The sequence below is a fragment of the Rattus norvegicus genome, chromosome 17 (assembly GCF_036323735.1).
Source record: "Rattus norvegicus strain BN/NHsdMcwi chromosome 17, GRCr8, whole genome shotgun sequence".
NCBI classification, from domain to species: Eukaryota; Metazoa; Chordata; class Mammalia; order Rodentia; family Muridae; genus Rattus; species Rattus norvegicus.
The window spans coordinates 21,050,432-21,073,798 of NC_086035.1; the positions used below are offsets into that span (position 1 = coordinate 21,050,432).

The following is a 23,367-nucleotide window of genomic DNA, read 5'->3' on the forward strand; positions in this document are numbered from 1 at the left end:
CACTGGGATAACTGTATCTATCCGAGGGGAACCTCAGTGGCTCCCACCCTCTCCTTGGTCTAGCAGCCTTAGAGATCAAGGGTTCGTTCGGTATCTCTTTTCAGCCACACATCTCATCAAGACAGTGAGAGTGTCCACCTGCAAACAGTAGGACCGAACCTAGCACACAGTAGGGGCACATGTTTACGATCACCAGTCATTTCTTACTGTATAATGATGAAAATGGGGACAGCTCCAAAGAGACTTGATTGGCATTTAATTCTCAAAACGGTCCCACGAGGGAGGTGTTACCCATTTCACAGATGAAAACGTGAGACTTTTGCAAAATGGCCTTCTCTGAGGTTTTGATGAGAGGGCTGTGATCTTTTTATTGTCAGGTCCCCAGAAGACAGTTTCTCTCCGCGAGGCTCACCCGTCCGCTGCTTGTGTGACAAGTCTCCCCTATTCTATGGCAGCGTTAATCCTCTCCCAGCCCCGGGGATGTGTGATGTGCCCAATTTCACTCCCACCCCTTAGTAAGGCAAGAGTCTACCAGGACCAATTGTCTTTCAAATTGGCTCCGAAAATTCGTGTTTCACTTGGCCACGAACCTCTTTAGAAGGCCTGGCCAGAGCATTGCTGCTCCCGGGTGTCTGAAACTGGAGAGAAAGAATGAACACTCCAGCACTCATAAACATTAACAAAAAAAACTGTGAGAAAACCAGCCCAAAGCTGACTCAGACGCCATGTTGCCTCTGAGATTATGCCTCCTCCCTCAACAAGGGCCACTGTCCTTCAGAAACTGAGCGAGCGTCCAGATCTTCACCAGGACCTCTCCATCACCTCTCTAGGGCCAGATTTGGCAACCTCATGGCTTTGTCCAATAAATGCAGTAGAGAATTTTGCAGATCTCTGCTTTCCAAAAGGCCCGTCTTTCCAAACTTTCCAAAAGTTCAGCATTACTTTTTAACTTCCATTTCTTTCAACAAAGAACAGTTCTTGTTCTCCAGGGGGGGTCAGTAGCCTTTTGACCATCTCAGCTACTCTAATTCACATCATCAACCCAAATGGACAGGAATTTTTTTTTTTCTTTTTGCTTTTGCCCAGCCGACACCAGAAGGGATCCTGTCAACTCTGACAGTGTTTAATGGACTTTAAATACGTTTGCAATGACATTTTCCAAAACTATAATTAACAAAGAGTATTTTGCATTTCCCATAGGGCACTCATAATCTCACCATAAAATTTATAGCCAAACTGTATTCAGTTGAGACTCTCTTACTGAGCCAAAGTCATTGTCTTAACTGAATCCAACGACTGCTTATGTCTCACGTGTGTCTTTCTTCTCCTTTATTGCTGCCAGAGATAGTTTACATTCTGACCATTGTTGTTAAATATGAAATGCCCTTTGAGAGCTCAGGTTTTGAGCATATGCAACCACACTGGTAACCCTGTTCCTAGCTTGAAGGGGTAGATGGCTACAGAACCTGTTGGGCATGGGGCCTGGCTAGAAGTTGGTCACTGTAGGCAAGCCTATGACTGAACCTGCCCTTGGTTCCCACCTTGTTCTTTATGCTTCCTGACCAGCCACTATGAGAAGAGTTTTGTCTCATGCTCCCGTGACTATGAGCTACATCCTGCCTTTTTTACCACAAGGGACGGGACTCTCTCCGAAACCATGAGCCAACATAAAACTTGTCTCTGGTAAGATGTGTCTGTCAGATAGATATCAGGGTCTCAGGGACATGAAAGCAGCCAAAGTAAGGGCTTTAGCTTCTGATGTTTCTCCCCAGTCCTACATGTGGAACCCAGGGAAATCCATGCACGCTAAGCAATGGTTCTACTGCTCCACCATGTTCTCAATCCCCAGATTTTATCTTTTTAGTCAAAGAAGTCACAGGTGTGGGGACAAATGATTGCACTGCCAGCACTGCCAAAGCCGTAACTCAGAAGAGCTGTCTGAAGATGGTGAGATGAAGTCATTTTAGGTCCTTTCTGTGGTGGTCCAAAAGCTTCTGAGAGACACGATAGGGGAGGAGCGGCAGGAAGATTCTTCCTGAGCTTGGTTGGGAGCCCAGCTTTCTGATCCAATGCCCTTTTTATTTTATTTTTTTTTTTGGTGGAGAGGTCAGTGGGGAAAGGGATTCGAAAGAAGACTAATTTGGAATTGTCCTTTCCAAATGGCAAGAAAAACATCACATTTCTCGCCTCATCCTGATGTTATGTAGCAGGAGTAGATCCTGGGAGACGAAGACACCACATAAAAATTCTGTCTGCTCTTCCCGTGCTCATTTTTCCAGTTGGTTTTCACAGGAATGCTGAAAATGCTAACCACTCCTGGGATTCCCTGATGTCTACTTCGGTGCTCGTGGTGTCTGAGTCTTCACACATCCTGAAGAGCTGGAAGCAATGGAGACAGAGGTAGGAAGCCAAACTGGGAGGGAGATACGAAAGAGCGGAGTCCACAAACGTGGCTATAAGGAACTCTGCGTGAGGAAGCCAATGAAAACTTTGTTAGGCCCAGATATAAATATTTTGCACCTTTCTGCCAGGCCCTGTGGTTTATTACAGGAAGCACGGCTTAGAAATTCGTAGGCGAGGGTTAGAAATTGGAGAGGGTAACTTGGAGCCTTTCCCATCCCCGTAAGCAGTCACAGGTGTGGTTTTCATGAAACTGTATATTTAGGGATGGGGTAGGAGGGAGGGCGGTAGAGAATCGAGTATTCTAAGCAAACTGTATTTGCATATACATTATGCATGTTCTCAACACACACACACACACACACACACACACACACACACACACAACTTGTGCAGAGATGAGCAAATGTGTTCTGTGTTGGCAGATCCTAACTGTGTTTCCTTAAAGCAGTAACAGCGAACTGGGATCCTCCTGCTGCCAAATCCAATCAGTCGGCAGGAGCTTTTAGAAGCATTGCGCCGAAAAGGATTCAGAAGTTATATCTGGGTTCATATAATGGGTTTATTTGACCTGATTGTTCCTTCCCTAGGCAACCTCGGGGTTCCCCTCTCCAGGGAGGTCACAACATTGATGCCAAACTTAGCACAGGTGTCCCATAGCACAGCACACTATAGTCCAGACCTCCAGACCTCAGTCTGAGTGTGAGTGTGTGTGTGTGTGTGTGTGTGTGTGTGTGTGTGTGTGTGTTGACATGCACATGCCACCTCACACATGTGGAAGTCATACGTGTGTTGGTTTTCTCCTTTTAGCATGTGGGTCAGATTCAGACCCTCGGCCTTATTCACCAGAGCCTTTACCCACTCAATCCATTTGTTGATCTATTTAACACGTTTTTGTTTGGGCTCTATTGTGTACCACATACAATGGTAGGGATACTACATGTGGTGACCTCAGAATGACAGCCCCATAGAGTTTGATCCAACTGGTGTCTCCAGGACCGAATCAACACAACAGCCTCATGGGGAAGATCTTGGGAAGCCGGGCAGATTAAGGAAAAGATTTAGTAATCTTTACCTGCCAATTGGCATGATCTGCCAATATCAGAAACCAGAGAAATGCCAGGGAAGGGGTGGTTGAGGTACATGACAACATTTCTATTGCTGTCCCCAAGGAACAGGCGTCTAAAGCAGTCCCACTTTACAGGGACCAGTGAGATGGACCAGCAGGTAGAAAAATTTGTCCTACAAGCCTTGATATTGGGGTTTGACCCCTGGAGCCCTGTGGAATGGAGAGTATGAGATGTGTGCGCACGCACACACACTCACACACACACACACACACACACACACACACACACACAGAGTTAACCTCAGGACCTCAGGCTTTCCACCCTTGGCCCAGTTCCCGAATAACAACTCAGAGGCTTATTATTTATTAACAAATGCTAGGCTGTAGGCTAAGCCTATTTCTTGACTCGCTCGTAATTCACTTAACTCATTAATACTGTTCTGTGTCTGCCACAAGGCTGGTTACCTCTCCTCAGTTTCATATGACTGACTTCCTGCAGGTCCGGGTGGCAAACCTCCTACACTTCACTATATCCCAGAGTTCCTCTGTGTGTGTGTGTGTGTGTGTGTGTGTGTGTGTGTGTGTATGTGCGTGTGTGTGTTTGTCTGTGTGTGTGTGTGTTTGTGTGTGTGTGTGTGTGTGTGTGTGTGTGTGATGTCCCGCCTCCTCATCCTGCCTCCGCTTATTAGCCATCGGATTTTTATTTTGACCAATCAGAAGGTGCCTTAGGCAGTCAAGGAAGGACAGAAGGACAGAGATACATCTTCAAGCAGTGCATGTAAACACTATCCCTACACACACACACACACACACACACACACACACACACACACACACACACACAGCATCACTGTCATCATGATAATAATACCACATTTTAAAAATAAAAAAAATTATTCCTCCCTTGCCAGGCTACACACTGATATATATTGCTCGTGTGTTTTAATATTTGGTCTCCAGATAATGGCATTGTCTGGAGAAGTAGTAGGGTAGTAAGGCCTTTGGGAAGTGTGGCCTAGCTAGGGGAAATGGGCGGTGCGTCTGGGGTTCATAGCCCAGGCAAGCTTTCTATTTAAGTCTGTATTTCCCAGCTCACTGAGATGTCAACAAACAGCCTCACATCCCCTGCCACTCTGCCTTCCCCTCTATGATGGATTGTGCCTTCAAACCAAAGCCAAAATAAATCCGTCTTCCTTTAAGCTGATTCTCGCCAGGTATTTGGAGCCAACAAGTATAATACTAACTAATGCGGTATTTCAAAGTAGGTGTTTTGAAAGATGATTTTAGGGTGCGACTCCCATTAATAGCATTGGTGACTTTGTGAAAAGAGGAAGATAGAGCTGAGCTAGCCCCTTGTGTGAACTCTCTTGTCTCTCCATGTGCCTTCCGCCACATCACAATAGGACAAGAAGGCCCTTTCCGGTTGCCAGCACCGCGCTTATGGGGTTCCCAGCTTCCAGAACTAAGAGCCAAACGAACATTTTACTCCTAACTACTTTTCCAGTCTGTGGCATATCATTTTATGAGAAAAGACCAGGTTAAGGTAGAACCTCGTAGCCAGTCTCGAGCTCCAAGATGTCCTCCTTCTTGCAGCATCTGTGGAAGTTCCCTCAGACGCAGTTGTTAGGATATGAGGGACGGGAGGGACGGGAAGTCCAGGCGTGTTGCAATATTCCATTCTCTTCCCAAACCTTCCATAGGTTGGTGTGGGGGACTGAGCAGGTAAAATGCTTACGAAAGCCCCAGAAGGCATAAACTAAACCTGATGACAGCATCCCATAACCGTTCCCATCAACTTCTGTGGACACTCACTTTCTATGCCATTTTTTTACAACATATATTTATATGTTGTCAGTATAAGCTGGGTATGGTAGAACATACCTTGGATCCCAGTCTTTGAGAGGCAGAAGCAGGTGGATTGCTGGGAGTTCTGGGATAGCCTGGTCTACATAGCAGGATCCAGCTCAGTCAGAGCTAGGCAGTGAGACTCCGTCTTAGAAATAATGTCGTAAATATAAGCAAGATTAACAAATGACTAGAAATTCTCTCACTTCCCTCTGTTCTCAGGACATGCTTTTTTATGTTTTATATTAAAAGCATCCTGGTAGATGTTATTTAATCAACTTAGCGTACCTGTAAAATCTACTGAGAAGTCTTAGTCACAGATGCATTTAACATTTATTTTTGAGCCTAGTTGTGAACAGATAGACTCCTTCCCGGCCTCTGCTAGTGCTCCCCGCTAGTTCTAGGAGTTCACAGAACAGAGGAGGAGCCTATGAGGGGACAGAACAGGATTCTGGACAATAAGAGAGAAGGGAACATCCTCTACTTGAGGGTCAGGAGTGGCAGCTCAGAGGATGCATTGCCTGGAGAGAGGCTTAAAGAATCACTGACTTCAGGGCTAAGTTACAGTGAAGGGAAAAACACATCAAATGATGTTAAGTTGTACTTGCTAAATGTGCTTTTTTTGACACACCAACTCAGTTTCTAGATTATATCCTCAAGAACCAATCAAGCCCAAGTATAAATATGTAGGTACCAGAATGCTCTTCCCAGCTCCGTTTGTAACCAGGAAGAGGAAGAAAGAAACAAAATTCAACAGTAAATCATAAGATGCATCCATTGAACTAGTGCAGTTTGGGAAGTCCTAGACAAGACTCCTTACTGTTTTGGGGTACCCGGAAGTACAGATATGTGACCCACACAAGAAGAATGAGAACATACGTTGTCTATCCTCAGACCACAGCCTGGCATTTGTAGAGTTAAATTTCTTTTTCTTCCTTCCTTCCTTCCTTCCTTCCTTCCTTCCTTCCTTCCTTCCTTTCTCCTCCTCTTCCTCTTCCTCTTCCTCCTCCTCTTCTTCTACTTCTTCCTCTTCCTCTTCCTCTTCTTCTCCTTCTCTTCTTCTTCTTCTTCTTCTTCTTCTTCTTCTTCTTCTTCTTCTTCTTCTTCTTCTTCTTCTTCTTCCTCTTCCTCTTCCTCTTCTTCCTCTTCTTTTCTTCTTCTTTTTGTATACAATTGCGGTAACTGTTTTGGATGGTAGGATTGTTGTCTTGCCAGTGTCTCCATGGAATTCCTCAGGAAAATAAACAGCTAGTATGGAAATTCTATGTGCTGTGTTGGAGACTAGGAATCTGAGAATCCCAAAGAATGCTAAAAACATACCTTTTCAAGGGAAATATATGCAGGCAAGATGTTTGAGAGAGTGATAGTGTGCTGGATAGTTTTACGACGACTTGACACAAACTAAAGTCATCTGAGAGCCTCCATAAGGTTGGGTTATTTATAAACCTGTAGGGCATTTTCTTAGTGATTAATAAAGGAGGGCCCAGACCATTGGGGGTGATGCCATTCCTAGGCTGGTGGTCCTGGTTCTATAAGAAAACAGGCTGAGTGAACCATGAGAAGCAAGTCAGTAAGCAGGCCCCCTTCATGACCCCAGCATCACCTCTTGCTTCGAGGATTCTGCCCTGCTTGAGTTCCTGCCTCACTGCTTTTGATGGTGAACTGATATATGGAACTGTGAGCAGAAGAAACCCTTTCCTCCCCAAGTTGCTTTGAGCATGGTATTTCATCACAGCAATCACAACCCTAAGATAGTCAGTCAGGAGTCAACAGAGGGACTTTGGGTGATTTTAACAGTTTTATTCCTTCTCTTTTGAGCTGTTGAGGTTTCCCACATTTCCTTTGCTCTTCCTTCCTCCCTCCCTTCCTCCCTTCCTTCCTTCCTTTTTCCTTTCTTTTCTTTTTCTTTTTTAATCAATAGGAGTTTCAGTGTCTGTTTGGGGGCTCAAGACACAGTAGTGGCACTCCAGAGAAGGTTACTTCCTGTCCTTGTGTTTGAGGCTCTTTATTCATAAGAACTGTCTTAGAAGCAGGAACAAATCCTAAGGTTTTTGCTGGCTATACATTTAATTAACACAGGGCTTTATTAGACCAGGTCTTAGAGAACAAACTGTTCTAAAACAGCGAAAAGCTGCCAGAGGTGACTTAGCAGGCCATGCTCCATGAAGGTTCTGAAGGAGAATTCATTCATACGCTGCAGCTCCTGGAGAGCTCTGGCGTCCCTTGGCCTATCCTATAGCTTTGCCACGTTAGCTCCCGCCTCCATTTTCCCAGGAACTTAAACGTACGGTTGTGTCCAGCGATTCATTCTGACCTCATGTCAGACTCACTTTGCTAAGTGAAGTTTTTATTTACAGGGGACAGGTTGAACATCCCCAGTGCCAAATTCCAAAACCGGACGTAGAACTGTCACACCAGGCTGAGTGTGGTGACTCACACCTTTAATACCTGCAGTCAGGAGGCAGAGAAGAGACGATTCCTGTGAGTTTGAAGCCGGACTGGGCTACATAGCGAGTTCCAAGACTAACTGGTGAGTATATAATATATACACAGTGTCTAGTGCGACCCCCAAAACAAAATAAACAAGAGGGGGGGAGAAAGAACAGTGTACACTAAAGCTCACACGACAGATGCAATCAAAGGCTGTAGGTGCATTAAAATCATTATATGAAATTTTCTGCAAGGCACATGTACGATCAAACATAAATGGATGATTAAAATCAATCACTTTATTTTATGTGAGTGTTTGCTGGCGCGGATGTATAGCGTGTGTACCATTGATACCCTAAGAGGTCAGAAGACGGTGATTCCCTGGAACTGGAGTTGTGGATAGCTGTGAGGCATTGTGTGGGGGCCAAAAACTGAACCTCTGAAAAAGCAACAAGTGCTCTTCCCCACCGAGCCATCCTTCCACATATTATCAAATCTGAAAAAATTGTCAGAAAAACATCCAATCCCAAGCATTTTAGAGGAGGGATACCCAGCCTGAACTGAGGGTCAGGACTTGGAGGCTGCCCTTCCGCTCTACGTACACAATGGAAAACACAGCAAGTGTGGTTTCGGTCCCACTGAATGACTGAGAAGCTTCTGCTCCGAGGTTTTGTTGAAAGGCCTGTGCACGAATGGGAAGCCTTTGCGTTCCGATTTCTAAGCCAGGTGAATTATTAATGATTCTAAAGCTGCCCCATCTCGAGAGCCTTCGTTACTAAGGAGCCGTTTTGCTCCAGCGCTGAGATCAAACCTCAGGCTTAGCGCGCACGCAGGAGGTAAGCCTCTGGTCTACCCTGTGCTCCCAGGCCCTGTGCCCTGCAGCTACCACTGAAACGGGGAGAGAAAACAAATCCTAGCAGGAACCTTCTTGTGATGGAACTTTAAATATGCTGAGGTCAGAGGTCAGTTCATTCAGCAAAATCTTCCTGGCTTTCTCGTTTTTTTTTTTTTCTTCTTATCCATCTTTGTGCCTTTCAGGTTCAGGGGGAAAGTAAGATTAAAAAAATGCCCTCTTTAGAAATGAGCGAGATGAATTTACATAAACATGAAAGGCACCGGCTCAGGACCATTAGTAATACAGCAGTGTCAGCCCCGAATCCCGTGCAAGCTTGGCTAATGGTGTTATATCCATTTTACTGGAAGTGTTGGATCCCACCCCCTCCCCACCCCCAGGTCACAGACAGGTTTTGTAAAAATGTGAAAATCAATATAAAAGATTTGGGGTGTGCGTGTGAGAGAAAGAGAGAGACATGTTTGTTAATGTTTTATTGATTATGCAATTGGTTGTAAATTTTCTAACTTAATAAAGCTTGTGAGGTTTTTTTTTGCATTAAAAAAAAGAGGTTATTTAATTAACTCGAGAAACTTAATGCAGACTCTGAACACATTGTAACTGCTTCAAATGACACTCAATTTGTCATCCTGTAAGTGGGCAGGATCACACACCCATAGAGGAAACTGGAGGGACCAGGGAGGAACCCGACAAGGACAGCCAGATGTAAGAAAGGGAAAGTAAGAGGGAGAAGAGGGGAGGGGAGGGAAGGGAGGGAGATGGGAGGGAGAAGAGGGGAAGGAGGAGAGGGGAGGGAGAAGAGGGAAGGGAGGGAGGGGAGGGGAGGGGGAGAAAAGAGAGGGGAGGAGGAAGGAGGAGGGGGAAGGAGGGGAGAGGAAAGGGAAAGAGAAAGGAGGGGACAGGAGGTGAAGGAGGAGAGGGGAAAGAAGGGGAGGAGAGGAGAGGGGAAGGGAAGGGAGGGGAGGGAGGAGAGGGGCGGAGAGATGGGAAGGGAGGAGAGGCAGGAGAGGGGAGGGGAAGAGAAGGGAGGGGACAGGAGGTGAGGGAGGAGAGGGGAAAGAAGGGGAGGAGGCGAGGGGAAGGGAAGGGAAGGGAGGGAGGAGAGGGGAGGGGAGGAAAGGGGAGGAGATGGGAGGAGAGAGGGGAGAGAAAGGAGAGGGGAGAGCAGAGAGCAGGGAGAAAGTATGGGTTTGAATATGAACTAAGTGCATGGTGTATTTGAAAGAAACTGTCTTTATGAAATCCCTCTTGTTAGAATGAATGGACTGCAGGCAGATAAGAAAAACAAACAAACAAATCAAGTCAAATGAGAAACACCTATATCCTAGAGCTCACAACAAAAGGGCCTGGCAATGTACAGTTGGGGGTTGAGGGGTTACCAAGTGCACATGTAGTTTAAAAAGAAAAGAGAAATGGGCTCTGTTGTTAATAAAGTCCCAAATGTTTATAGTTCGAGCAGCATCCAGCCCAACAAAAAATATTCATGATAAACCAGGCACGTTCTGTGTCAGGAACGGAAAGTCAAGGACCTAACTCAGTGGCCTTACAAAGCCATGGTTCCTGATTTGTAAGAAGTCCCAAGCATCTGGTCTAGCCATGACTGAACCTATTCTGTCTCAGAACTGAGAGCGTCCTGTACATCTTGAGTAGCCACCACCCTGCAGTAAAATTGCTTTCTGTTCTTAGTTCTGATTGCCTCTTGCAGAGGATGCTGACGCACGCACTTGGCTGTTGGACTAAAAGCCTTTATGGGCCACACACCTTAGTGTCCTTAATATAAATCCCTTAGAGAAGAAAGCGTGTTGCATTTCTTTGTCCTTCCTAGTGTTCCTACCCTGGGCTCCAGGGCACTCTGTTGGATCTTTGCAGTTCTGGCTTTACATCACGGAGGTGGGCTTGGGAGGGGACTGGCGCAGGGAGTCCCTCTGACAAGCAGCGGCGTTGCCTTCAGAGCCACAGCCAGCTGTTAGGCTCTAGTCCTCCCGGCGCCAATAGCGGAGCTGGCTCTTGGCTCTTTATCTTCTTCCAAACTTTTTGCTCAGGAAATGATTTAAATAACAGTTTTGCAGTCACAAAAGCCTCTTGGGTCACCCGATGCTTCCGTGAAATTGTAAAGGTTCTCGTGGAGCCACTTCCACAATGCTTTTATTTCCTCCGAAGAACATCAAATGGGGAAGAATTACATCCTGGGTGCTAATTTCCCCAATTACCAGCGCTGGGTTTTCTTTCCACCTGCCAGGCTAATAACCAACCTGGTTTACCACCCTGGCCCTGTAAGAAAGATTGTGGAGCTGGCAATTCTCCCCCACCCCCTTCCCTTCCCTCCCTCCGTCTTCTCCCTCCCACATCATTATTTTTAAGATGTCTTTTCAGGCTTCCCACTGGAGCCCTCCTCTTGTGAATGTCTCCGAATTTCCTTCAATTCTAAATCTCCATTCTAAATCTCACATTAATTCTTCTGAATTGTCAACAGTAATTCCCAAATTAATAAGACTTTCAACGAGACACCGGGTTCCTTTTCTTCTCTCTTCTTTGAAAGTCTCCCTTGGTGGCTCCGAAAATATTTGGAAAACAATTTCTCAATGGAAACAACTCTACAAACATAGAGCCACAACTGGATTCTCTTTGGCCTTCACCTAGTTCATGTTGTAAGTGAATGACTTCTGGAAGATTCCCCCTTACACACACACACACACACACACACTCACACACACACACTCACACACTCACACTCACACACACTGACACACTCACACTCACACTCACACACACTCTCACACTCACACTCACACACACTCTCACACACACTCACACTCACACACACACTCACACACTCTCACACACACACTCACACACACTCACACACTCACACACTCTCACACACTCACACACTCACACTCACACACTCTCACACACTCTCACACTCACACACTCTCACACACACACTCACACACACTCACACACTCACACACTCTCACACACTCACACACTCACACTCACACACTCTCACACACTCTCACACTCACACACTCACACACACACTCACACACACACACTCACACACACTCACACACACTCACACACTCACACACTCACACATACACAAATACACCCTTTTTTTCTGTTTATACAGTTTTGTGCCTTTCAAGTTAAGACAAATTTCAAAAATACACTCTTCAGAAATGTATGTAGTTAAGATAAATTCACATAGACATTAAAGGCACAAAATTAGGATCATATGATTATAGATGTCTTTTGGGTAGAGGAAGAAAGAAGATGAAGACCAGCCCTAGAAGACATAGACCTGGATTATGACTGAAGGGAACTTAGATCCTCCTCTGAAAAGCCTGAGTGAGATTCCCAGTCAGATATTTGTCGCCAGTGTCCTTTGAAGTCTGAGGGACATGAGTTAGTGTGCACTTAATGACGAGGGTACCACCTTGCTATTGCACAGCTGGGTTCATGTGGAGCGTAGATAACTGTTTCGAAGACAGCTTTTCATCTATAGAAAGGGGGATAATGACTTCTGTACTTCCTTATTAGAAGGCAACAAGGAGAAGGGAAAACACATGCAGGTCTTAGAACGGTACCTGGCCTACGGCGACCACTCAGTGTCCGTCATTTTTGTTCTTGCTGTACACATTCAGAGGGGAGGATGCAATGGATGATCCTTATGTGCTAACTCCCCTTTCCCGTAGTCACAAAAAAAAAATCTTGTAAACCAAATAAGGCAAGAATTAGCCGTTCATTTGATGAGTTCTGAGGAGCCTGGTCGTGTCAGTGATGGAGAGGGAGGGAGAAGGATGCTCTCTGCCTGAGTGAGGTGGGCTTGTGCTGTTCTCCACTGCCCTTGACTGACTGTCAAGTATCTTCTCTTCACAGAGATTAAAACATGAGACACTTCTGCATAGTGTTGTTGTTTTAACAAACTGCCAGAGACAGAATAACTGATAAAGGAAAGAGGTTTGTTTGGTAGGTGGAAGAGGAGAGCATGATGTCAGCATCGTCGGCTCAGTTCCAGTGACTGTTCTGTGGTGGGTGGCCTCACAATGGTGGAAGGAGGAGGTAGGAGACTGAAGGGTTATAAGCTGAAGCAGGAAGTCAGTGGTAGCACAATGTTATTCTTCCACTAGGCCCCTGTACTGGCTGGTTTTGTGTGTCAACTTGAGACAAGCTGGAGTTATCACAGAGAAAGAAGCTTCAGTTGAGGAAATGCCTCCATGAGACCCAGCTGTAAGGCATTTTCTCAATTAGTGATCAAGGTGGGAGGGCCCATTGTGGGTGGTGCCATCCCTGGGCTGGTGGTCTTGGGTTCTATAGGAGAGCAAGCTGAGCAAGCCAGTAAGTAACATCCCTCCATGGCCTCTGCATCAGCTCCTGCTTCCTGACCTGCTTGAGTTCCTGTCCTGACTTCCTTTGGTGATGAACAGCAATGTGGAAGTGTAAGCTGAATAAACCCTTTCCTCCCCAACTTGCTTCTTGGTCCTGATGTTTGTGCAGGAATACAAACCCTGACTCTGACAGCCCCGCCTCTTAAACATCCCACATTTTAGTACCTCTCATAGCCATGCAGGGACCACACCTCTAGCCCATACACCTTTGAAACAAGCCAGAGCCAAATCAGAGCAGCTGCTGGACTCTGCCAAACTCTCCTACCTTCTGAGGGATGGTCTTCTTCATCTATCAGAAGAGCTGGAGGTGAAGAATCCAAGTTTCTCCAGAAACCACAGCTGGCCCTTCTTACCATCTTCTTTTTGGTTGTTAATCACCCCTCATCCGTGAGTCAATATGAGATGTCACTTCAAGGAGGGACAGGATCATAGAGGAGGCATTTCTGGAACCTCTGCCACCAAGAAGGAAATCAGCACTCATCTCTGCAAGACCAGAAGCAGCCCTGGTGACATAAGATTGGGGACAAGAGAGATAGCTAACCAGGCCACGATTGTGGCACTTAACGCACTACCATGACAGACAGTACAGGGGCTGACTCTTACTGCTGTTGTACTCTTCTTCAAACAGTGTCTGGAACCCCACAGAATCTTATACAGCAACTATGAAAGTCAGAAGGCTTGAATTGGCTGGTGGAGCTCTCCCTCCCTTTGAGAAACCCTATCTGAAATCCATTTCCTTCCTTTTTCTGGCTTCTAGGGGTCACCTGCATTCCTTAGCTTGTGGTCCCCTCCTTCATCTTCAAAGCCAATAGCAGTAAAACTGTCTCCGTCTCTCTCTCCCTCTCTCTCTCTCTCTCTCTCTCTCTCTCTCTCTCTCTCTCTCTCCCCTCTGCCATGTTTCCCTCTTAGAAGAAATCTTGTAATTCCATCAGGCCTGCCAGGGCAAATCAGATTAGTTTCCCCATCTGAAGAGTCTTGTCTTAATTATACCTCAAGCAAGCCCTTTTGCTAGATAAGGAAACACACTCATAGGATAGGGACATAGAACATCATTATGTTGCCCATTATATAACACAGGAAGACAAGATTACCAACCTGGATGAAAAAAACACCCAATAGAAAGTTGGTAGTCACTGTCAAGAATCTTCTAGAAGCTCTCTGCCATGGCCTCTAGTCTTCAACTGTCGGAAACAGAATCTTCAGTTTACATGATGGTGTTTAGAAGTGGTCGGTGGGAAGGTGATTAGGATCAGATGAGGTCAACAGACTGGGAGCCCATTGTGGGGCTGGTGGTTTCATAAGAAAAGCCAGGGATAAACATGTCACTGTGTGATGTCCTCCAGCACCTTGTGACACAGCAGGAAGGTCCCTCACCTTCTCACCAGTGCCGTGTCCTTCCGCTCTTCCGTTCCAGCCTCCGGAACTGCGAGCAAGCCAAATAAACCTCTTTTCTTTATAAACCACACCGTTTCAAGTCTATCATTCTAGCAACTAAAACCACACGAGGACATCTAATGACACCTATGATGGGGACTTAAACCCTCATCTGCAAACAAGGAAACAGAGGCCCAAAGAGACAAAATGCTTGCCGCTGTGCACACTGACTTAGTGTTGTGCCGTGGGGCTGGAATCCAATGCTTGACTCTGTGTTCAGCGCTCATCACAGAACAAGCAAACCCTTTGGTCCAGCTTCTCCGCTCCCTGCCTTCTCCTCCTGCTTTTTAAAAGAACCATGCAGTCAGAGGTGGCCTCTTCATTTCTGGCTGCTTCTAGAACAGCAGACTTCTCTTAAAACCGAGAACCTGTGTTTCCTGCCCCTCCACCTGGTGCTCTCAAACCTCAAGCGCCAGGCGGCTGTGGACTTTGAAGATTCTCTCCTTTCATCTTTGGTCAAAATAGCACCTGCCATCCCATTAGCCTCAGAAACTTCAGAGGCTCCAACGGAAGGGGCAAATTTATCACCTGGTGAACTGACCTACATTCTGCCTAATTCTTTCTGTCCTGACCGTGACCCCCAGGCATCAGAGCCAAAAGGAAGAAAAAGTTGGCTAGACCTTAATGTGGTGAGACTCTGTGGCCCTGGTTGGGCCCCAAATTAATAACTGTCAGGAAGAAATTTACAGATGAAAAAGTCTTAGCATAGAATTAATTTTTACAAAGGACATGCTTCCACTGATCTTTCAAGAAAAAGGAATTGTCAAAGTAACGATGTAGTTTCTCAGGGCCAGAGCCGCTCACCTTGTTCAGTTGCTCTTCGGGATATGATGGGCCAGGTTGTATCTTATTACTGAGGGTCTAGTTAGGAGTCATAGTGCGTGCGTGCGTGTGTGTGTGTGTGTGTGTGTGTGTGTGTGTGTGTCAGTGTGCATCTTTGTGTGTGTAGGTGTGTATCTGTGTCTTTCTCTGTGTATGTGCGTGTGTATGCATGTGTGTATCTGTGTGTGTGTCAGTGTGCATCTTTGTGTGTGTGTAGGTGTGTATCTGTGTCTCTGTGTGTGTGTGTGTTGTGTTTGTAGGTATGTATCTGTGTGTCTCTGTATGTATCTGTGTGTCTGTGTATGTGTGTGTGTGTCTGTGTTTATCTGTGTGTCTGTGTATGTGTGCATCTTTGTGTGTGTGTTGGTGTGTATCTTTGTGAGTGTGTGTGTGTATCTGTATGCATATCTGTGTGTATCTTTGTGTGTCGGTGTGTATCTGTGTGTATGTATACGTATGTGTGTGTTGGTGTATGTCTCTGTGTGTGTGTTTATCTGTGTCTTTGTGTGTCTACGTATGTACGTGTGGTTTGCAAATGACATAGGCTTTCTCTCCAAATTTTAAAATATGTCACCTTACCACGTGTAACCTAAGTAACGAAAGGGTTTGTTGTTTTGAAAACATGAACTTTAGATGCTATCTGGAGTTATTGAAGGTGTCGATAAAGTCGTCAAATTCATATCACGTCTCTTAATTAAAAAAAAAACAATGCTTGGGTTGTAAAACCCCATGAGAACACTTGCAAGATACTTGTTTCATCCTGGTCTTGTAGCTCAATCCAGTCGGCAGCTGTTGAGTTTCATCGCCCGGCGCAGCACCCATGTGGACATAGGTAGTGTGGCTTGTTGAATATACGAGGTTATCTTTATTATTAGCTCTTGTAGCTTTATCTGCCTTGATATGCAAAAGGAAGCTGGGTTATTATCTGTATGTGTTTTGGTTTTTTCCTTAAAGTTATTTTTAACTAACATGACATTAGCATTTGCACATTTCAGCAAAAAAAAAAAACAAGAAAATGACGCTTGTTCTAGTTTCTCCGGTCTCTGTAGTAAATGTGAAACAATGTATCCAAAGAAGCGTGTGGAGGGAAGCCATCTGTAAGAGCAGTTGTGAGGGCTGTTTATTTACACAGACTCTTCTCCAGCGCCTTGGATAGCTCCGGGCCAGACATGAGCTCATCTTCTTGTCTTCCTCCAGCCTTCTCCCATGGGTCCCCACCTCAGTAGTCAACACCAGCATCCCACCCAGCTGTGAGATCCTGTATCTAGCCACCAACCCATCCATTGTTATCTTCTAAGAACCTCTTGAGTCCATCTGTGTCTCTTTAACTCTGCTTGTGTGGCCAGAGCCACGTGTTGACTTCTGTGGTCCCGAGGCACGTTCGTCTTCCTGGATCTCTTCCATCATTAAAATAAAACACTTCAAATCATGCTTTATGGCTGTTGGTAGAAAGATTAGTACTGGATTTATGACTATATATTCGTTTTCAATTCTGATTTTAAGATAAACTAAAATTAAATCATTTTTACGGCTTCTCAAATGTGCTACGGACCCTGGGCACTGTGCCTGCTGTGCCTGGCAGCTAAGTTGGGCTTGATGATGGTGGTGCCGGTCCACACCTGCATACTCTTATTACTGGTTAGTCATTTGATCTCTGAGCAGCTGCTGTAGGTAAGCCAACTGCAGACAGAGGCCTTAAGTCTTCAAATTTGCCAGTAACCCACCAAGGCTATACTTTTAAAAGCCTTTTTTTTTTAAATTAAGATGAAATCCCTATAAAATAGAATTCACTGTTTTAACCAGTTAAACATGCAAAGTTTGGTGGATTTTATTTTAGGATATTTAAAGTCTCGTGCAAACATCAGGGCTATGAAGTTATAGAACTTGCTCGTTCCTCCCCTCCTTCCCCCAGAAGAAGCCTCCTTCCTCATCCCTTCTCTCCTCATCCTTAAGGAAGGCGAGAAGACAATTTCTCTGCCATGTCTTTACCTTTGCTTGATGTGTTCTTTGAGTTGTGCAAGCTGGGTTTTCGTTCTGCCTTTCAGTATGTCTCAGAAGCTCAGTATGTCTCAGAAGGTAGACCAGTACCTTGTCCCTTCTTTTATAGCTAGTTAAGAACTCATTGTAGGGCCAGAGAGATGGCTCACTGGTCAAGAACTCATTCTGTTACTTCTATCGAATACAAATTCAGTTCCCAGCACCCACTGGCAGTAGTTCTCAACTACCTTTAACTCCTGTTCCAGGGGATCTGATGTCCTCTTCTTGCCTCTGTTAGCTTGCGCGTGCGCACACACACACACACACACACACACACACGGATACAAAGTTAAAAGTGAAATCAATATTTTATGGACGTCACTATTTAGATATATCACAATTTACTCACCCAGTCACCAGCTGGAGGGCATCTGTGTTGTGACACTAAAATGATTGGGTACCCATGTACAGTTTGTCTAGCAAGCATTTCCACTCCTTTTGGGTGTGTAACTCATAGAGAGAACACTGGGACTGTTTAAGTTCTGAGGAACCACAGGCCCTGTCAGTCAGCAGCTGTATGGTTGTGCACTCCCATCGGTGTCAGCACACAAGGTCTCAGTGTCTCCCCATCCTTACCAACGAGGCTGTTTCCCTTTCTCTAAATTGTAACCATCCTAACAGTGGTTCTCAACCTTCCCAATGCTGCAGCCCTTTAACACGGTCCCTTGTGTTGTGACCCCCGACCATAGTCATTTTTTTACAGTTATTCTTGTTGCTATGTCATAACTGTAATTTTGCTACTGTTATGAATTATAATGTAAATATGTGCTTTTCCAGTGGTCTTAGGCGACCCCTATGAAAGGATCATTTGACCGCCAAAGGGGTCACGCACCCCCAGGTTGAGAACTCCTGGTCTAAGTTGTCATCTCTTCATTGTTTAAATGTCCCTGCAGAGACGGAGAAGCCTCAGTATCTTTCCAGGTACCTATAGGCCACCTGTATTCTCCTTGGTAAGAGAACTCTATTTGCAGTTCCTTACTTTTTTGCAAGTTGGCCCTTCTGTCCCCACTCTCTACACATTTTCAGTCATGTTTTGCTTGTGTGGAGAGAGGGCTAGAATTTTTAAATGTCCTTTCTGACTCTGACTCGACTAGATTTCCCTTGATTCATTGTCTTCTAGTGACTTGTATTGTTCTTTGTATTATCTGCTGAACTCAAATTTTTAGTATTTTGATGAGGATTTTTCCACCTTTATTCATAAGAGACAATTTGTCTGCAGTGCTCTTGTGATGCCTTTGGCTTGATGTTGTAACAACGCTGGCCTCTCAATAAACTAGGGATTATTTCTTACATCTTTTATTTTGGAAGCATTTAGGATATGTAGTGTTAGTTTTTTAAGTCTTGGGGAGAATTCAGGGAGTACCCCCTCTCCCTCATCTCCTCCTTTTAGTTTGAAGCTCTCTAGTGTTTCTATTTCTTCTTTGACCAATTTGGCTAGGTGTGTGTTTCAAAAATGTACGTCCTAAAATCCTGCATTTATACATCTATACCCTACCCTATGCTGCTAACGCCACCGTGGTATCTTAATACCTCATCAGTATAAATGTGAACAACTTGTTTCATAAAATTATCCCGTTTCAGGGAGGGAACAAGAGTCATAACCAAATGATACATTAACTTGCGACTTCGTATGCAGCTGTCTGACACTTTCATGCACATTTCACTAATGAGCTGATAGCTTTTTACTTGAGACTAATATGCCTTTTTAGTGTTTCTTATAGGAAGAGTCTGTAGTAACAAATTACATCAAAGTTTATTTATGTGGAGTTAGGTTCATTAAAAACCATGTCGTTTTCTTAAGATTTACTTTTGTCGTTTTAAATTCTCTGTCTGTGTGTATCTTATCTTGGTGTAGGTATGTGCATGGGAATTCATGTGTCCACAAAGGCCAAAGGAGTTAGGTCCCCGTGGATCTGAAGTTATAGGTAACTGTGAGTTCCCTGATATGGGTGCTGGGAATTGAATTCAGGTCCTCTAAAAGAGTAGTATATGCTCTTAACCCCAGAAGCTACCTCTCTAGCTCCTTCTCCCATGTTTTAAGAATTTTGTTAAATAGAAATTGTTTCTTTCCTTCTTTCTTCTTTCTTCATGTATAATATACACATGCACATGTATGAGGGTGGGAGCATGTATAGCACAACATGGACATACAGGTCAAAGGATAAACTTGGGAAGTCAAAGACAACTTGTGTATAGGTCCTTGTCTTCTAACTTGTTTGAAAAAGGATCTTGTTTTTTCTTGTTTTGTGTGTGTGTGTGTGTGTGTGTGTGTGTGTGTGTGTGTGTGTATGTGTTTATGGGTATAGTGGCTTAAATGGGACTAACCCTCTTAGGTTCATGTGTTCCTTAATTGCTGGAACTGTTTGAAAAGGATTAGGAGGTGTAGCCTTGGTGGAGGATATGTCAATGAGGACAGGCTTTGAGGTTTACAAAAGACTCAGTGTTTCCTAGTGTACTCTCTCTTCCTCCTACTCGCAGTTTAGGATGTGAGCTCTCAGCATTTTCTGCTCCATACCACTGGTCTGCCCTCATGGACTCTGGCCCTCTGAAACTGTCAGCCCAACTAAACACTTCTTTTATAAGTTGCTAGTTCATGGTGCGTTATCACAGCAATTGAAAAGTAACTGAAGCCAAGCTCAAGAAATTCCTATCTGCCTTCCTTGTTGGTTTCGCCCTTCAAACATTTCCTTCTTGGAGAGGAATGAGTTCCACAGGAATGTGTTCTCCTCTGCAGAAATATAGGAGACTTCTCTATAAAACCCTAACCTTTAAATCCTCAACCCTCTACCGTACCTGAACTTCTAGTGGATCTCACTCAGGCCTCCTCAATAGGTCCCTTGATGGCAGCGCCTTCTTCAACTAATTCACTATCACTCATCCAACACCCAGACAAGCTCTGAGTAGATACCCAAATATTTCCTGATGAGTAAATGAGCCTGCACCAGGACCCATCTTGCAGGACATGGGGCTGAAAACATCTTGGATCACATGTTAGTATTTGCGGGCCTCATCTCAGAGGAGTGTTTTCAAGGAAGTACGGCTGTGCTCGTGTATCTGTGCTCCAGACCTGGTTTGCTCCATGAACTCACAGCATCAGGCATCTAAGTGAACACAGAGCCGGCGAGAAAACACTAAAAACCTTTGTGTGCTCTTTGTCCATTTCACAAAAGTGATGTGTTGGACATAAAAATCACTAGATATCACAAATAGTGTGATAAGCACTTGCTCAGTTTCTGGTTAGGTCAAATATGGAGGTGGGTCAAGGAGTTTATCAGCCAGGTTCTGAGCTTAAAGACTGTGTCAAATGACTTTCAAAACACACACACACACACACACACACACACACACACACGCGCGCGCGCCCTGCAAGCTTGGGATGAAGACTCTTGATAGGCAGAGATCGTATACCTTTGTATATATTTTAGTAGGAAGGAAGATTCAGCTCATAGAGTAATGGACGTCATCTTGAAGTTATGCAAGCTGGACAGTTTCAAAATTAGTCCTCTCTCTGCACAGCACACAAACATACCTGTTCGGCAAGGAAAACCTCATCCACTGGCATGAAAAGCCCGCTGTGCCTGACCGAGGAGAAGATGGAAAAGCTGCGCTGTCAGAATACAGCTCGTCAACACTAAACCTGATGAATGAGAGAGGAGCCTTCCGAGTCCAGACGAGACCAAGATTGATAAGCCACTGGCACTCTGACGTATGGGAAAGCGTCCATGTGACACAGATGTGTGTTCTCTGTGCAAGACGATGAGAGCCTTTCAAGGCTCACAGTTGACTGTGCAGTCAACATAAATTTTGCTAATGTTAATGGAAATGTACCAGCGCGATTCACCAAAACCATTTACAGCTGTCGAGTCGGAGGAAAACAGAAAGCAATTGCGGAGGGAACCCAGGAGGACTCGTGCTCGTGTGTGCAAATGGCTGCATATTTTAAAACGTATAGATACATACAATTTCCCCCTAATGTGGCAATTTTTCCTTTTCTTTTGTGTTACTTCAGAGGTGAAGAAACTGCAACAAATGCTCTCATTTCAAAATCCCTTCTGGGGGTCTGCTCTCTCCAGTCTGAGGCAAAACTGGTCTTTATTTGTAACACATAAGAAAATAAGTCCTTTCATTCTTCCTCACAGTGTGGAAATAGGCTATTGTATGTGTGTGACGTCACAGAAGTCTCACAGTGTTCTGTAATGTCCATGGCTTTGCTTTTAGGCCAGGAGCGGCCACGTCCCTGGTATGCAGCGCTTCTACAGAGAAGCCATCTGAGCCTCTGAAGAAAACTATGAAGGGTACACGCCACGGCTCCCCTGACCAGTGTTTATAGAGCAAGCTGAGAGACTTGGTGGCACATGGAAAATATCTCCATGGTGGAAGCATTTCCTTCTGTGTAGAAGGAAAAGAGCAGCCTTTCACCTATGACTTCTCCTAGGAGTAATATCTGGGGACTAAGTGTACAATATGAGCTTATGGCGGACAGTTATGAAAACACCAGAAATGGTCCAAGTATCACAGGAGTTTGTAGGGTAAAGGTCCGGGCCAAATCCACAAAATGCTAAAGCTCAGACCTTACCTAGAACTCAAGAGGCAAGGCCAGGACCCACCGAGCATCTGGGACCCGTCCTGGTGAGCCCAGAACTCATTGGTTCACCAAGTTGGACTTTGGTACAATCATTATTTTGGTCTTTTGTTGATTCGATTCTTTTCTGGGGTGTGTTTATACCATGTAATAGATTTGGGAAAACACTACAGTTCTCTCTCTCTCTCTCTCTCTCTCTCTCTCTCTCTCTCTCTCTCTCACACACACACACACACATACACACACACACGAATATACAAATACACAAATAAATAAAATCAGTGTTTTAAAAATGATTATAGAAAGTCCTAGGAATAAAATTAACACTAAGAAGAGAGAATTTCAGAGACTGTCCAGATGCCAGGGAACAGAGAACACAAGGCATGATGGGGAACTGGAGCGCCATCAGCACAGTGTGTAGGCACGTGTTCTCGAGTTCTCTGTGCTTGTCCTTAAAGAAGGAAACATGGAAACCTGCATGCGTAAATAGAAGACTTGTCATATTTCAGGACTGTACTTTTTCCTACGTGGCGTGTGTGTGTGTGTGTGTGTGTGTGTGTGTGTGTGTGTGTGTGTGAATCTGGAGATTTGGAGTTATGAGTTCGGATATCAATATATACTATTTAATCTATAGGCAACTAAAGCTTCATTTCTGTTGCCAGGTAAATCATACACACTCACACACACACACACACACACACACACACACACACACACCCCATTTTCAAGATCCTCTAGACTTACGGCATCCACATCATGGTTACCCGATTCAAGTTGAAATAAATAATATCCACATAAGAGGTAAACTGACATTTGGGGCAGAGGTAGCGCTATCACTTCTTCTGCCACTAAAGGTCATGACCTTGAATGTGAAGAACCCTTGAGAGGTAGATGAGGGGGTAGGAGAGGAAGGCTAGACACACGATAAGTCAGCTACTGCTATTTCAGAGGACCAAAGTTCTATTCCTAGCACCCCATGGAAGCCTCTGTAACATCCGGGGATATGATGCATTTTTGTGTTCTCTGCAGGCAGCACATGCACTGGTACACATGGCTCAGACACTCGTTGTCTTAGTTACCCGACCAGTTGTCTTAGTTACTCTTGCTGCGATGAAACACCGCTACCAAAGCAACTTGGGGAGAGAATGGTGTGTTTGGGTTACCCTTCCACAGCACTCTCCATCATTGATAGAAGTCAGGACAGGAACTCAAACAGGGCAGGAACCTGGAGGCAGGAGCTGATGGAGAAGCCATGGAGGAATGCTGCTTATTGGCTTGCTCCTCATGGCTTACTCAGCCTGCTTTCTTATTTAGAACCCAGGACCACCAGCCCAGGGATAGCACTACTCACAATGGGCTGGGCTCTCCCCTACTGATTACAAAGAAAATGTCCTACAAGCTTGTGTACAGCCCAGTCTTAGAGAGATGTGTTTTAACTGAAGTTCCCTTCTCTCACATGACTTTAGCATATGTCAAGTTGATAGGAAACTGGACAGCACACTCG

The 23,367-nt window shown here is 44.9% G+C and overlaps 1 long non-coding RNA gene across 1 annotated transcript in view; it reads right to left on the reverse strand.

The window, feature by feature from the left end:
* Positions 1–22,476, reverse strand: part of LOC102551899 (uncharacterized) — a 44,925-nt gene extending 22,449 nt beyond the window's left edge. The window contains exon 1 of the long non-coding RNA XR_010059143.1: positions 13,254–22,476. This is a non-coding gene — a long non-coding RNA (uncharacterized LOC102551899). The remainder of the gene's footprint in view (positions 1–13,253) is intronic.
* Positions 22,477–23,367: the final 891 nt, after the last annotated feature.